General features: G+C 42.0%; 1 pseudogene; it reads right to left on the minus strand.

Annotated features, from left to right (window-relative positions):
* The window catches only part of LOC130890408 (WD40 repeat-containing protein SMU1-like), a 28078-nt pseudogene extending 14642 nt beyond the window's left edge, over positions 1-13436 (minus strand).
* Between the last annotated feature and the right edge of the window lie 4245 nt (positions 13437-17681).

Here is a 17681-nt window from a genome sequence, read left to right on the forward strand (position 1 = left end):
AGCGGGCTCAGCAGCGAGAGTGGGCTGACCACCACAGGCATGGGGCTGCAGAGGGACTTCAAGTGCTCTGAGCTGTGGGGAAGGCAGGTGTAGGACTTGGTCTGCAGAAGGGAGATGGGAGAGTAGGAAGAAAATTACTCTTTCTTAGTGGGAAATCAGAGAGTGGGCAGGTCTACCCATGGAGATCTAGATCGGTTGTATCCAGGGAAGGTTTTGGGCTGTGAGGTAGTCGTTCCTTCCTGTCTCCTAGCTTGTCCCCAGGAGTATCATGTTTCTTTTCACTTTTGTAGGATTATATAGGCCACTCTTCAGGTTGTGTGGCAAGAGTCTTCTCCCTGGGGAAGGGTAGCAACATTTACCACTACTCATAAGGTCCCAATGACAAGTCAAAGTTTAGTTTCACCAAAGGCCCCTCTGTGGAACCAGAGGGGTTTAATTTAATTTAGGTTTAGTTTAATTACCTAGCATGAGCGAGGGATTACTCATAGGAGCATGAGTGACCCCCAAAGCAGCCACATTGGAAGGTCTATACCCAGTGTGGGTGATGGTCTCCTCATAGCTGTAGATGGAGCCCATTTTCCTAGTCTTCCCTAGTCTAAATACTCTAGTCTCCACCCCGATCCAAGATCCTAAGGCTATACGCAATTAGAATAAAATTGCACGTAACTGGCTGGGAGTAGAATCTGGATCCCATGACTCTCCATGTCTGCTTTTCCTAGGAGGGAACAGCAGCAGTCAACAAGCCCAGCTATAATGATCACTTATGAGTAGACACAGTTGGACTTATGAAGATGGTAACTGTGCAACAGGCTGTAGCAGAATTTATTCTTAAGGCAAGTGGTACTCTGACCTCATCTGCTGCAAAGCGTATCATGGACCATTGGCCATGTAAAGGGGTTACTGAGCTACCAGCAATACTGTGCCAGAGGATGTTGACTTGGTGGTATGCATGTAAGAGGTCCCCTAACCTAAGAAAGCCCATTGTATACATCAGGTAGGATGTATCATGCCATTTGTACAAGAGGATGCTGGTACATTGCTATTTGTGTATCACAGAAAGAAGCTGACTGTGGGTGACTTTTTTCTTCTCCCTTTTCCTGACCAGGATCACCTATCAGCACCACACAATTAAAGAACTTTCATAAATGTTAGTTTCTTTTTATAAACCATCAAAAGGAAATAGCACCTCATGGACATAAACAGGCTAGGAACACTGTTTAGACAATGGGGCTGTAGCCAAGATGTAGGGAGAGATTGGGACTCAACTCTGCTGAAACAAAAGGCAGGGGGCATTTTCGGCATTGTGGGACTCTTGTTGAAAAGCACTGGGAAACAGGGGGAACGGTGGAAGACTGATTGATGGGATTGGATCACCTCTCCCGTGAACCAGCACTCATAGAATTGAGGCTCCCACAGATCTAGGCAGCCTGAGAGGATCTTCAAACGATTTCAGAGTGATGGTTCCCAGATTTACGAGAGATTCCCATCTTAAAATGGATAGAAAGAATGTCCACATTAAAAGAAAAGATTTATTTATGTGTATATCTCTGTGTGCATACATGGTCACAGTGTGCGGGTCCTCTGGAAGTCAGAAGAGGGCACTGAATCACTTGGAGCTGGAGTTTTAGGCAGTTGTGAGCTCTCCTATGTGGGTATCAGGATCCCCTGAAAGAACAGCAAGCACTCTGAACTGCCTGAGCTATCTCTTTGGCTTAGCTTTACAAGTTTTCAAAAGAAAATTCATTTTGTAGAGAGTTCAGGGAAAAAAAAAAAACATGTCTGAAATTGAATCAAGTTGAGAGGGACATCAAAAGAGTCTTGTTCAGTACCCAAGGTGTGGTGTGGGTACCAACTGTCACTGAAGCTTCGAAGGAATTGTACAGAGACCTACCATGTATAAAGCTAGTATCTGATGGGCACATGACGGTGCTGGGAGGATGCTCAGTAGGGCTGTGATGGAGAGCACTGCACACTATAGGTCAGCTCTGAGAACCACATGCAGTTTATGGACCAGAGCAAGGAATACTCCTGGTTTGCTTGTTTAAAGTTATTACTGTACATGTAAGTAAAACATGGCACATGTGAACAGGGGAGAAATAAATAGAGATTATTTCTGGATACAAAACCAACTGAACAACAAACAGTCTCTGAGGTGTTTAAAATAATTTCTACATTTCTTCACCCAGTCTTTCATATAAGGGAGTAATACCTGTTGCCTTCTGTTTATGGTTGACCCATTGAGTTTGCTTAAGACGGAGGAAATGATGAAGCTGGTGCCCTGAGTGCTTTGCATGACTCAAGGCTAGAACTGTTGAGTGTGTTCATATCGTCCCTGTTCTTTTTTAAAATGTAAAATATTTTGATTTATTCTTTGAGAATTTCATATGTTTAATGTATTTTGCTTGTCTCTTTTCCCTTCCAATTCTTCTTAGGACACACTTCTCTCTTCAGACTTCCTGTGGTGTTTTTTTTTTTTTCTTTTCATAACTCACTGAGTTTATTTAGTGCTGCCAATACGCTCACAGGTATGGGCTCATCTGCTGAGGATGGTTCAGCCTTTAAGTAGACATATGCCTAAAGAAAACTGATCCTCTCTCCTCTAGCAATGATCTTCCCACAGCTCTTCAGCTAGGGACAGGGGCTCATGTATTCCCTTCTCCTCAAGGCTGGAATGTTGACTGGCTTGATCTCGTGCAGGTCTTATGTAGGCAACCATGTCTGCTACGAGGAGTTCCTGAGTACAGTTGTCCTGTCATATCCAGAAGACTGTTTCCCTCTGGTCCCCTAAAACCTTCTAGAACTTTCCTGTCTCATGTCTACCTTACAATAGTGATTATTCTCTTTGACAAAAGCTGTTGAGTAAAAATTGTTTTCCCAGCCTCCTTCTTGCCTTTTAACAGAGACCAGAAGGAATTAATGTGAGCTTTGCTGCCTTTCAAAGTGGCCTTCTTGGAATCAGGTGTTTCAGAATCTGGAAACAACGTATAGGTTGTCCTAAAAGACATTTTAAGGCAGGGTATTGCTAGGTGCAGGTGCTGCTGGGAGGTCCCAGTTGAACACCAGTACAGAAAAGAGCCCTGGAATTTCCTGAAAGTGACCTTGCTTCAGCTTCCTCTGTGTGGGCACTTTAGTCTTTTTGATGGCAGAGAAAGTGGCAGGTTTAAAAATGCTTATGTCTAAATTCTTCTGATCTATCACTCCCTTCCCTTGAACTAAATCCATCCTACTTAAAAAAAAAAAATCACTCCATTGTAATGAATTCACAAGTAGTAACATACCCAGTTGCTTTAAGGAAGTCACTCAAACACTTGCCTAGTCTCAAACTCTACATTTCAGGGAGCTTCTATTCAATTAGAATAGAATTAGGTCTGAAGCCATGGAGATTTGCTTAAGGTTATGCACTTCAACTATCAATTACATTTTCTTTACTTATCCACCAGAAAAAAAATTAAAAAAATATGACGGGGTTGAAACTAGCAAAACTCTGGTTTAGATCCTCTTTCATGGCTCTCATGATGAGACGCAGACACAAGAGGACAGAGGAGTTCTCTCACATCCCAAGTCCAAATCAGCGACACAATGTACTTATTCTGCTTTGATTCAGAATGAACAAACACATGTGACTGGAATAACATTCTTCGGGGTTCACACTGTTTCCACAAAAGACACCCAGCAGTGCAGGTTAGAGCCTCGCTGAGGCTGTTCCTTTGTTAGTGACTGGATTTCAGGCCCAGTAGGTCTCCTGGATGCATCTCCAAGCTTGCTCTTATACCATGGTGCTCTTAAAAATGTCTGGTCTATGGAACAGAAATTCAACCGTTAATTTTCCTTTTAGGACTTGGAGCAGATCTCATAGTTAACATAAATAAGACTTTTTTTGGTCATTACTTTTCTCTTGAAAATTAGTGTGGGGAGGAAATGACTTTAATCTCACAGGCAGAACATACCTCTACCAACAGATAAAATGCAGCGTGTCACCTTTGCCTTGCCTCCAACCTATGAGGCAGACTCACTGGATTGTAAGATTGACAGAAAGGAATGATCACACGGAAACCAGCCCCTCAATGATGGTTCAGCAGGGCTTATTGTTATTATTATTACTACTACTACTACTACTTATTATTACTATTATTATTATTATTACTCTTTACCCTGGAGAAAATCCTGAAGAGGGAGGTCTCTGGTATGGGAATCTTTCTCCAGGTTGGGGTGGTTACAGGGCAGAAAGTGGGGTGGGTGAGAAGAGATTAAATTATTTTCCATTTTGGCTCATGGTTGGCCATTGCTAGGGTAACCAGAGAGCGGTGGCTTAAAGACTGCAAGATGATAAACATTGTTCTTGATCAGCTGGTGCTGGAGATCAGCAGGACAGGGAAGGTTAGACTCTAGAGGGATACATTACTGTCACAGCTCCATTGAAATGGAGGATCTTTGCAAAATGGCCATTGTGGTTCAACCAAAATGGAGATCTTCACAAAATGACATAGCCCTGGTTAACAGCTATTTAATGTTTAGACGTTGGTACATCTGTCTAAGCCACGTGGAGCTGAACTCTATGGGCTGGTACCTCCTACTGTTTCAGCTCATGGATTTGGTTCCTTTGGATGAGATAACCCATAGGTTGCCCAAGTCAGAATGGGCACAGAGAGAAACCCCATCAGCTACCAGTCCATCTATTTAATGTCCCATTCTTAAAGCTCTGCTCTAGAAACTTGGTTTTCATGAGTGAACAAGATAAAAAAATCTTGACCTGCAAAGAGATTATTTTCTATTAAAGCAGAAGCAATACTACATCAATGAATGCTGGCCAGCAGAATCAAATGAAGCAGAGGAAGGGGAATTGGGAGAGAAACATCATCTATATTAAGGCGCAGCTTCTCTTACAGGTGCTATTTATGCAGAAATCTGATTGAAGTGGGACCAGGTTTTAGTTATGTTTTTCCACCCTACCCCTTTTCTAGAAAGTCAGGCAGAGCATTTGATATAGACAAGAGGTCATCTTTAAAGCTGAATTGTCTTCTACTACTGTTAAATCCAACCAGTTTTGCTCGTTGTGGAAATTCTGCTTCTTGCAGTGATGCTCCATCCGAAGTCAGCACTGCCTGCTAGTTTCTCTACTTCCTTGGGTGGGAAGTCAATGCTGGCTGGTGAACCGCTTACATCAACACAGTTTTATCACCGTTGACAATGGCCATCCAGAGTGTGGAGAATGAGCTCAAGCTCTTCTACACGTTGGTCCGCTGTGAGCAATAAGAGATCTACACAGCATACCTTCTGCTCCTCATCTTCCTTGAAGCATCTATACTGGCGCCAGGCAAGATTATTGAGAAACGGTCACCATCAAAAAAGAGTGACCTATTGGCATGCCTGCTGGGTGTCTGTCACTCATCCCAGGGTGGGGCTGGCGGTGCCATTCTAAGCTTTTCTGAATGTTTCCAAAGCAGAACAGTTCAGGACGGTTAGCCCCAGTGCTGATGATCCTGGGTTTGAATATCTTTACAGGCTCCCTGCCTCCTCTTGGCAAGCACACGGACAGAGACCAGCTGCTGCCTCTTGGCTCTTTTGATTTTCCCTTCTCATGTGGGCACCGCTCTCTCCTTATGTGACTGCTTCACTCCAATTTTTGGGTTATTTCATGTTGTATCAGTGTTGCAAAATCCAGAGACTTTATAAAAAATTGTGTGTGTGCGTGTGTGCTTGTATGCACATGTGCGTGCATGTGCACAAGGGTGTGAAGGTGTGTGTCCATGATTTTTCTTGTGTTCACGGTATATATGTGCATGTGTGCACATCCATTTAGAGGTTGGAAGATGTCTTTAAGGGTCACACTCAACTAGGGCCATCTGCCTCCTTTGAGACAATGCCATTTATTGGCCAAGAGCTCATGAATCTGATTGATCTGGGTGACCCGTGAGTCCCAGGGACCCTCCAGTCTTCACCTTCCAAGTGTTAAGGATACAAACGTGTATTTCTATGTCTGGTATTTTTATGTGGCTTCAGGGATCAAACTCAGGTACTTTTGCTTGCAAGGTAAGCGCTTTCCCTACTGAAGCATCTGCCTGGAGCCTAGCCAGAGACTTTGAAGGGAAAGGCTTTTAACACAGGATTTCTTAAAGAGACAAGTGAGCAAGCATAGGCAGGCAATGTAAGTCTCGTTGGAGAGAGTGAGAACATAAGACAGAGAGTGTAGGAGCTGGTTTAGTTATAGTTATGTACGTTAAGTCTCTGTGCGCAGTACAGCTGAGAAGTGCAGGGGCGACAGATGCCATGTGGTTCACTGAATCCAGCGCTTAACCCCAGCACTATGGGTACATTTATGAGAATGCCACCACCGTAGGTGAACTGAAGGGCAGGGATACGTCACGAGCAAACAATTGTGCCTCAGGCTTGTGGGCCTAAAAGCTAAACTACCAAAGAGGCGTAGGAAGAAAAGAACTAAGAAAAGCAGAAATACAAGGGAGCATAGCAGGGAGAATTTTTCTGGAGTCTGCCGTGAAGCATGCTGGGAGATTACTAAGGTGAAGACAAAATGGAGCTCTTGGGATCCAGCTGTGGCCCCATCCTCCATCTGTTTAGGGATTATGATTTAGTGGCCACCCAATCTGGGGGGGGGTCACAGTGTTCTTTAAGTTTGGATTTCCTTTCCTCTCACCAATAATCTTCACCTAAAGCCGCCTGTACTCTCCCTCTGTACTGATCCAACATTTCTCCCTATTGCCCCTTGGCTCTATATTTTAAATATTAAAGTCTCTTGGGAACTGCCTTGCTTCGTGCTTTACCATTATAATAACTTTAGAAACATTCTGCTAAATTCCCCCTTTACCTTAGAGTTTGCATAGATAATTATTTCTTTAAATTAGTCATTAAAGTTTTTAGTTTCTAGAATGTATCACACCCTGGCCCCCACAGTTTGGGTATTAGTTCTGTATAATATCAAACCCCCAAAGTCTGGATATGCTTTTTTTCAAGACATTTATTTTCAAGATGCCTCCAAATGTCCTATAATTACTGCTTTTGCATGTCAATTTTCCTTTTTATCGCTCAATTGGACTGTCTTCTGTGTGGTAGACGTCCCATTTCCTTGCTAATTTTGCGTGTGAGCGCATCTTGCAGGGGAATTTTTTTTCCCCTTTGCTATTTGGTAGGAAAAGCCTCCACATTAACCTATCCACTTGGGCTTTCCTACTTACAAGTGGGTAAAGATGGTGATAATTTGGGGCAAAGTTTGTGTTTTGCCTTCTCAAGGTTGGCTTCTCACCCAAACCTCAGAAGGTAGCAAAGTCAAGATTTTGAGCCAGTAGCAGATTCTCTTAGGGACTGGTTTGTGTAATGATAATTTCTCTCCGACTTTGGGGTTTAGGCAGGAAGCAGAATCTAGCTCTCCACGAATGATGCTGCAAAACCAATCCCTAAGTAAAAATCAAATCAAAACAAACAACAGAATGGCCCTGAGTTTGGAAGTAAAGTCCTGGTACTCAGAGCAGGTTATTGGCTGATATAGCTTTTAAGATTGACTGTTAATCTGTGTTTTTATTTCATTCTTTGTTGTTGAGATCATTTCCCCTTTCCCCTTAGAGTTTGCATAGGTAGTTATTTCTTTAAATTAGTCATTAGATGTTATTTGACCGTTTTCAGCATGATATGGATTCTAGTCATTTTCACCCCATTCTCCACTCTCGGTCCTCTCACCCTCTTTCTGATGCAACCTTTCTCCCCGGTCCTCCTCCTCCTGTTATGTCTCTCTCTGTGTGATTCTCTTATTAGGACTGTCTGCATGGGTGGGGCACAGGCTCTATCCTGGAGCATGGGCAATTTAGTGACTAAACTATTTCTCCACCTATTAACTTTCAGTTTCTCAGTGCGTGTCTATGTGTGTGTGTGTGTGTGTCTTATGATCTTTCTTCCTTTAATGATGAAATGTTGTGTGGGTAACCACAGCTGTATTAAGTATACGGCTGTATGGCTGAATGAATATTTATTTGTTTTCATACAAAATTAGTGGCTTGCATTTTATTCCATCACGGCTTGATTTAAGCAAAGGAATGGACGTGATGGGTGAGGTATACGATGCTGACCAGAAGTTTTGTATTGTTCCTAGAAGTGATAGGAAAACAATCCAATTCTGCTTGATTTACCAACATAAACCAGCAGGTACAAAATGAGTGTGCTGACTGGCAATTTATCCCTTCGGTTTCATATGTCCCTGAGGTAATGTAGATTCTACAATTAAAAAGCAGTGGCAATCACATAGTACATGCTTCAGACATATCTGTTGAATTGACATGTGCAGTTATCTATAATATAGAGGGTCTGAGAGTCATTTTATTTAATATTTATCAATACAGTTAGTTAATTTTGGGTTATTAGCACCAATAGATCAGATATCAAGTTATTGTTTTTCCCTCAATGCTTTTTTTAAAAGGTTGTGAATCTTAAATTTCAATCAAAATTTAGTGGAACAATGATTATTGCTATCTTTCCACTGAAGTCAAATTCATGCAATACATAATTAACTTTTTTCCTTTTAAGAATTTTTTTTGTAATTGTGTATGAGTATGTGTGTGTGTATGTCTGTGAGTGCACATGAAAACATGTGTGTGTATGTAGGCCAGAAGTCCACGTTGCTGTTTTCCTTGATCACTCTCTACCTTATATTTCGAGACAGGATCTCTCCCTGAACCTGGAGCTCACCAATTCAACTAGACTGTTGCCTAGACAACCCTTATGAACTCACTTCTATGAGGCTTAGGGACACCTTCAGAGATCTTCAAGTGTCAAGATGGGAGTTCAGAAACCGATTTCCACTCAGGGCATGGCAGCACATCATGTTTGATTTCTCCTGTTACTAGGGCCAACTCTGGGAGTAAGAGACAGGCTACGACCACTGCTCCAAAGTCAAAGAACACACTTGAGTGAGGTTGAAAGCCTCCGTGAGATTTTGTCGGTAGCAGAACTGTGTGGGATGTTAGTGAGGCAGCCTGATGGTGGTCTGTCTTGTGACAAGAGCAAGCTGAGGGCAGCCCAGGCCACTGAGGGATGCCAGGTGGAAGGTTTTCAGTGCACAGACTTGGCTATTAGATCTGGATGGCAGAATCCTTGCAGGATTAATTTTCTAATATTGGAAAAACTTGGCAGGAAGTGAGAATGATAGGAAACCCCTTTTTGCTTCACTCTCAACTCTCTTCAGCAAAAGGAAAATGTGCCTGTGTGAGGGGGCAATTATTCCTACATCAAGACTTTCTTCTTGAAAAAAAAAAAAATCTCCTGAGAGTGATAGATCACAATAATTCACAGTTCTGTTAATCAAGAATTATTAATTAGTGCAGCGACTCCTTATCCATGTGTCTTTTCTCAATTAAAATCGCACCTGACCTGCAATGATTGAAGTTCCCTATATTTAATTTATTGATAAAAATCAACAAAATGAATGATTATAATTTAATCTCAGATAATAAATTAATCTAACTTGGATGAGGTGCTGATGGGCTTTTAATGACCGTAAGCGACGGATTGTGGTTTGGAAGCTGAAATTGATGAAGCAGATAGTTTCTAAGTTATTCTTGAATATTAAAATCGCATTATAACATTAAGGCTACTGTTTATCTCACGACTTCTTGGCATAAGTGTAAAGCTAATTTTGTAACGTTACTCCCAAGAAACTTGACTTGGATGCATAAAAGTTCCTAATAATTCACTCACCATAATTGCTGAATAGTAGTTGGCTTCTATTTTTTACTTATCCTTCTTTGTGTGTCTGTGTGTGGGAAGGTACACACTGAAGTCAGAGAAAGCCTCAGGGATTCTTTCTCCTTAGGAGCACAGCTCATTCTGCAACCTGAGCTCACCAGTAAGCCTCTGGTACTGTGGGACAATGATTTAGTATGTGGTCACTTGCATTATTTTAATAAAATGCTAAATTGGTCAGTAGCCAGGCAGGAAGTATAGGTGGGGCGATGAGAACAGGAGAATTCTGGGAAGAGGAACGAATCAGTCCACAGTCATCACCCAGACACAGAGGAAACAAGATGAGAACACCCAGCTGATAGGAGGTACCAAGCCACACGGCTAACACAGACAAGAATAATGGGTTAATGTATGATGTAAGAGTTAATAAGAAGCCTGAGCTAATAGGCCAACCAATTTATAATTAATGTAAACCTCTGTGTGTTTCTTTGGGACTGAATGGCTGCAGGACCAGGCGGGACATAAACTTCTGTCAATATTCTGCTGGTTGGTTGGTGGGCTCTAGGGATTAATCCACCTCTTACTGCTGCTATCCGCCAATCCCCACCAGCAAGGGATTGCAGAGGAATGCCATGTCTGACATTTTGTGTTTCTGCTGGGGCTTGATTTCTAGTCCTCATGTTTTCAAAGCAAGTGCTTTACTGATTGAGTCACCTCTTAGCCCCTCTCCCCATTTTTATAGGTACTAGAAAGCTTGCTTTTCCAGGCCGTAGGAGGAACAAATAATGATTTGTTGAGACTCAAAACAAATCCGTTTCTTATAAGGGAGCCATTATCAGCTGCAGCTGAATTTCAGTGGCGCTCTACAGGCTTCCAGAAGGCAAATCTCTGCACAAGTCGCTGCTACCTCTCCTGTTTCTTCTACCACACACTGGCCCTTATCTCACAAAGCCACTCCGGACACTTTGCACAGTGACTATAAACTGTCTTCATTAACCTTAACACCACAGAGTCTTTGGTTCCAGTGCCATCTTTAGGGAAACTTGTCAGGAGGCTTTTTTTTTTCTCGCCTGCTGTCACTGCTAAGGAAAGCAATGTACACATCATCACATCAGATAGCTGAAGACCTCAGTAGATTAGGATTTATTAATAATAATTATTGCCTTATTCCGTATGTGACAATGTGGTAGACCAGTTCCTGACTGTTATTGCAGTTTCTATACCACAGGCAAATTCTTACAACAAAATTGGATTAAACTTAAGAAAGTAGGGAGACAGGGCCACTTGTTCCACTGTGATGGTAATCTCCAAATTCCTGTATTCAAAAGTATTGTAATGAACACTGCCAAGATTGATTATCAGAATACATAAAGTGGAGTCCAGAAACCTGTACTGAGAAAATAAGAACCTGTGATAGCTGAGTTATAAACAGTCTTCAGTTCTTCTTTTAAAAGAATAATTTATTTTTATTTTGTGTGTATGAATGTTTCGCCTGCATGCACATATGTACCACGTGTGTGCAGTACCCATGAAGGCCAGAAGAGGGTGTTATAGTCCCTGAAACTGAAGTTACAGATGGCTGTGAGGTGCCATGTGGGTGCTGGGAACACAACCTGGGTCCTTTGCAAGAACAGCCAGAGCTCTTAACTGCTGACTGATTATTTAATCTTCAGCTCTCAGTTCTTAAAAACAGGGACAACATGTGCAGGACTTTATAATTTCTTTTCAGAAAGATACAAGTTTATTAAAATCTTAGAAAAAACCCAAAGCTACTGAATATTGTGACTTATTTACAAATTTTATGTGAGGAGACAGGTTTTAATTATCATTTCAAAAGAAAGTTTTCCGTTTAGAAATATCAGCGTTTCAAGTATTGTGGTAGAAGACTAACAAAAACATTAAGTGACTGCCTCAGTTAAAAGCAGATAAACGAACGCTTTTAAAATGCTCTGAATGATAACTGCTTCTTAAACAATAATTTCCACAAAATTATTCTTGTGGCTCATCCAGACAACAATATCTTGGCTTATATAAAAGCTGACACAAAAAAGTCAAAGTAGACCATGAACATCCCTCCCCTTCATGCTCCCTGGCTGCACGGTAAGGGCTGAATTCATGTTTCCAGAGCTTTGGGGGTTCATCTTCACTGTGGGCGGCAGTCAGGGTCAGATGTGGGTGAGGAGTGATCCCCATGCCATGCTACTTTATTTTTGTTGTTGTTGTTGTTTTGAGATAGGGTTTCTCTGTGTAACAGCCCTAGCTGTCTTGGAAGTAGCTTTTGTAGACCAGGCTAGCCTCAAACTCACAGAGATCCGCCTGCCTCTGTCCCCAAGTGATGAGATGTAAGGTGTGTGCTACTGCCCGGTGATCACATGCTTCTCGTGAGCCATCTGAGTTCACTTTGGCTTGCTAATGACTGTGTTGAAAGAGTAGAGACGAGGTCCTTCCTAACATAGTAGCTTTACTCACCCTGGGGAAGAGGGTACAACAAACAATGTCACCACTTTCCTTCTCTTTTACAAGAACCAAATCTTCTGACAGTCCACCCCTGCATGCTCATGATGACCATGGGGTTTGCTTGGTCGCATACCACAAAGTGCTCTGGGTTTCTAGGAAGCAGAACCATGCTACTGATTGTAACATCTGTTCCTGCACTACTGCCCAGGGATTGAAATGTATTTGAACTTTCTGTAATCTTCATATTCCAGATCTCTGTGCCATCAGAAGTTGCACTGATGACATTATGTTCATCTTGTGTAAATGTTGCCTGGTTAACAAAAGAAGAATGGCCTCGACATTCCTTCAATGTTTTTCCAGATGTTAAAGTATGAATTCTTACTGTCTGGTCCAGAGAGGCACTAAGACCTGACTGCTATCCTTGACGCCGTTACTGTGCCCTTCCAAATTTTCTTAAACGCTGTTCAGTATGAATCTTTCGTACCTTGAACTCTCCATCTTGGGCCCAAGGTGCTAACGTTTGAGTATAACTGCTGAAACACATGCAGAGGACAGCATCATCTGTCATCATGAAATTATCCTGGGCCTGACACTTAAGATCTAGAATCCCAGTTTTCCCCGTTGTGAATTTCCACTCTTCAACACACCCAGTGAGCAGATACTGACCATCTGGGGGAAACTGAACACAAACACATTCCATGTGGGATTTCTGACCAAACTTAACATGCTCAGTTGTGTGGGAAACTTTTCTTCTTCCTCATCTTAGGCGGCTGCTTTGAAACAAATTTATGGTCATGCCAGGAATAAACACCTCTGCTGCCATGGCCGCCACTTCAGTGCCTGTCCCTGCAGTGCCATGAGATGAGACAGAGGTGCCAGACTGACTTCCCTGGTGAATACCCTTTTCTCTTTGCTACTCTTACCTGGGTATCACAAGAATCAACCTAAGACCTGACTGAGAGCTTTTCCAGGGGAACATAGCATTCTGGTTGTGTTTGCTTTGACCTTATCATGGGGTCTGCCTGTCTGTCTCAGAAGTGACCAGGCAGCACCCAATTCACAGAACTCTATCAATTTAAGGATAACCTGCTCATAGAACTCAACAATTTTTTTCTAGCAATTTCAGGGATTGTACAGCCTATAATACAGTATCCCAATGGCGACTGTTAATATCAGCCATGGCACTTTCAATGCTGTCCACAGTATTTAGAGAGACAGCAGTCACTTCCTGTAAGGTGGCCAACACCCGATGTGATAAGACAAATCACATTGGAAGACTCGATTTCGATAGACATAATGGTACTGTTTTGGGCCCAGGCCCCACTCAGCATAGACTTGGTTGTACCACACCTCGGGACATGTGGACTACAGTTTTATTAGTGAATCATTAGTGCAAATTTTTATGATTTTGAAAAAGATTAATCCTATTTGTCAGAACTGGTCACATGTTCCTCATCTTAACAGAGTCCCAATAGTTTGAAAATCAGTTGTTTGATCATTTGACTGAGAGCCAAACACTCTGATCGTCCTTGTCTTTTATAATTAAAAACTTCAACAAAACCAAAGAGTCTTATGAGATATATATATTCACCTCTCCTTCAAAAATTAGGAAAGAAAACAGAAGTTTTAACGACATTTAGTGGGGAGAAGGAGGCAGGCGAAGGAACTAACCTAATCTTTTAACTGTGTACTCAGGGAGACCCACCCATCCACGGGACCCGCTGAGCATCAAAGTTCTTAACCTCAAAGGCTCCTAATCTGCATCTAAGGAAGAATTTTTTATCCAGTTTTATCACAGTCAGAAGCAGAAACCACAGGAGTTGAAAAAGCAACTCATCATGGAAGGTCAGGCCCCTCACAGAGTCTTAATTAGCATGTTGGGCATCTTGAGTTTGAAAAAGTTATGCCAAGGGAATGTCTTTTTCTTTTCAAAGTCTTTTTTTTTTTTCCTTTTCAAATTTGGTGCCAGTTTGCTCTTAGGGGTCACAGAGATCATTAGGTATTTTGCAGGTGAAGTGTAACAACAAAACAATAGCAACAACAACAACTACAACAGCAACAACAAAATTCTCCACTATTTTTCTCTACTGCTAATATTTCTGATGATAAGTATGTGTATGCGTGTGTGTGTGCATGTGTGTGTGTGTCTGTGTGTTTTCCCCACACCAATGAGTTCTCTTGTTCTCTCAACACTGAGTGTCCTGCAATTTAGTTTTGACATTTGTCGGACTCCATGGGTTAAGGGCTCAGGGACTCATTCTCACAGACAGTGGCCTGCCTCCCCATCTTCATTTTAGATGCCGAAGTCCCATGTTCTTTTAAAGATTTATTACTTGGATTGTGTTGTGTGTGTGTGCCTGTATGTTGATGTGTGTACGAGTGTCACATTCCTGGGAGCTGTGTTATATAAACAGTTGTGAGTGTTGGACATGCGTGCTCAAACCCTTTGAAAAGCAGTGCACACTCTTTATTACTGAGCTGTCCCTCCAGCCCCAGCACCCACGTTCTTACCTTTATTTATGTAACCAGAGGGTATTTTTTTTAATCTTTTGGGAAAAAGCCTACAGCATGGCTTGGTAGTCCTGTTAGTCTAGGCTTTGCCACCCATTACAATACACCAGTTGAAAGGGGGAGTAAGGGAGCAAGGCCGAGAGAGGAGACGTCATCAGTGTGTACCAGGAAGAGAAACAGATAAAGCGATCACAGATGATAAGGTAGAGTGACGTCATTCTTTCTCTGGGGCACTGATGCCTGTGAGCTTCAGGTTTAAATAGGGGAGGAGCTGGGACAAGGAGCATAATTAATACCTTGCTCCTCAGGTTGTGGCTTCTCTTATCATTTCCCCAGTTCCACACCTGCAAAGCGATCCTAGAATAAATGGCTGTGTCTGTCATCAGGTGTGGAGACCAACCCGGATCCTAAAGCTGATGGTTTCTGTTCCAGAATGTGGCACCCACTCATTGGGTGGTTCAGGTTGGGGGTGAACATCTGTTAGGCTGTTGGGTTCTTGGATTCCCAAGGGGCTGCAGGTTTAGGATGGTGACTCCTTGTGCTTTTAACCTTGCAGGGAGATGAAATAGATCAGTCCGGCAGACTCTCCTGGAGCGCCTAACATACCCATTCAGAATCAAGCAGGAGTCTGACCCAAAGTAACCGAGGCAGCTGCAGAAGGAAAGAAGAGGAGAGCTGGCATAAGAACACAGCCCTCACTTCAAAGATTCTCTTTGTGAGATAGTTTATTCTGGAGCCAAAGACACAGGACCATGGCCCAGGGACACAGACTTAGATATCCCCAAATCCCACCTTCCAACCTGGAAGCACTTGTAGGTTTTTATAAGTACCAGAACAAAGAAAGACATAAATTAAGACTCTTAAAATACACAGGTAGGGACATCAGGTAGGCAGGTTACGGTGAAGCAGGGGAAAGTCTGCTATGGACCTCAGAGGTTTCCTGATGACATTTGTAGCTTTTCGGTTGGTTGGAAATGAGTTCTCTGTTTGTGTATTCCAAAGGATTTACTTAATGGTTGCAGAGACGTTGGGACAGGTACAGAAGATTAATGAATGGCTTCTAAGGGGGATGCTGAAGTCTTCATAGTAACTGACATGCTAATCAGTTCATGAGCCTTGGCGCACTGGAAGTTGCGATTCTTTCTAGGAACTTCTGTTCATAGGTGCCAGGCTTCTGCCTTTTCGTTACCCTGCAGGCAGCAGTGAGCCCCAGCTGTTTTTTTTTTTTTTTTTGTTTGTTTTTTTCAAAAACAGCTTCTATGTGCCTGTTTTCCTTCCGTATAAATCAACATCCCCAGGGCTTCCATGACACCTTTACTAGGTTTGATAATTTTCCACGATGACTGGTAAAGAACAGCCAAACAGTTGTCATATTTCTGTTTACTCGCCCGTTATGATGGATGTTACCAAGGATAGAGATAGACAGCAGAGGAAGAGGTGCAGGGGGAAGAGCTGGAGGGCAGGAGCTTCTGCCCCTGTGGGGCGGGATTACACCAGCCTCTTGGCACGTGGATGTCTTGTTCTTTTTACCGATGTAAGAACTCATCAAATCTCCTTATTGAACTGCCCCTCCTGCCCCTTTCTCCTTAGGGTGCTCAGCATTCTCTGAAGCAGCAGGTCTCAACCTGGAGGTCATGACCCCTTTGGGGGTTAAATGGATCTTTCACAGGATTTGACTGAGATTATTGGAAAACACAGATCATTTACATTACGATTCATAACAGTGTCAAAATTACAGTTATGAAGTAGCAATGAAAATAATTTTATAGTTGGAGGTCACCACAACATGCAGCTTCCTAGGGATCTTGTTTTAACACAAACTCAGGAATGATCTAAAATGACTCATTATGAGCAAATAAAATATCCCTGTCACTCAGAAAACTGCAAGGGCTCTATGCAAGGGGACAAGGGCAAAAAAAAAAAAGTTTATTTTTATTATACCATGGTAGCATGCATTCACTTTCTACAATGTTCAGGTGATTTTTGTGCTTATTTTTTTTTTCCTGCTGTTCAAATTATATCATGATGGGAGGAAACGAAACTCAGCAAGATGGCAAAGTCTGTCTCAAAAACATCTGGCATTTATTCAAAGCAGCATACTCAGTAATTACATTCAGGAAACTAAAGAAAATATGTGTGTTAAGAGGAAAATATAGGTTTTGATCATAAATTGTATCCAAACATATTGGAGACTACAAGGAAGAATCTGAATTTCTGAAAATGTTTGATTTATTTTTCGGGCTCTCTTTGCCTGTTCAAGGCTGGCTTTAAGTTATGACTGTTATTTAAGTTGAGGAAACAATTTTAACTGAGAATTCAGTTCAGTGCACATTTGCTGTGCTACAGGTGGGAGGGAGACGAGCGAGTGGCCTGATGCTTCAACTCTCCATCCTCAATTATCAAATTAGTGACCTTGCATTGCTTCCCAGATGTTTGCAGATAGAAGGCCCCTGTGGTCCTGCTAATAGCTACCTGTTTGATACTAGATCAACCACTTAACCTCTCTGGCTTTCATTCTTTCCACAAATAAAATAAATAGATTAGGCTTAACATTCCCTCGGATCCTTTAAACTCCCCAAAATCTATTGTTCTTGGAGTTTTTAAGTTTTTTTTTTTTTTTTTTTCTGAATGTGGCTTATTAAACTTTCCAGTTTTTTCTTACATTGATCCCAGATAAAACTACAATTGCAGTTCAATTCAGAGCAGAAAAATTTAATGGTGAATGTGTAACACATGAGAAATAGCAAATAAATATCTGTATAGCATGCCAGCATACTACTTTTCTTTTCAGGCACTATGGTTCAAAGATATTCAAAGAGATGATTCTGATTCCTTCTGTATTTTGTCTTTGTTAACAAAGGTCGAGGTTCATAGACTGAGGGGTTGCACATCAATATACACACACACATGTATGTGTGTGTGACTGTATGTGACTCTGTGTGGGTATATACATATGAATGCATATGACAGAGGAGGAGGTTATATGACAGCATTGGAGACACTGAAGCTGGAGTTACAGGTGGTCATGG

The sequence above is a fragment of the Chionomys nivalis genome, chromosome 19, assembly GCF_950005125.1.
Source record: "Chionomys nivalis chromosome 19, mChiNiv1.1, whole genome shotgun sequence".
NCBI classification, from domain to species: Eukaryota; Metazoa; Chordata; class Mammalia; order Rodentia; family Cricetidae; genus Chionomys; species Chionomys nivalis.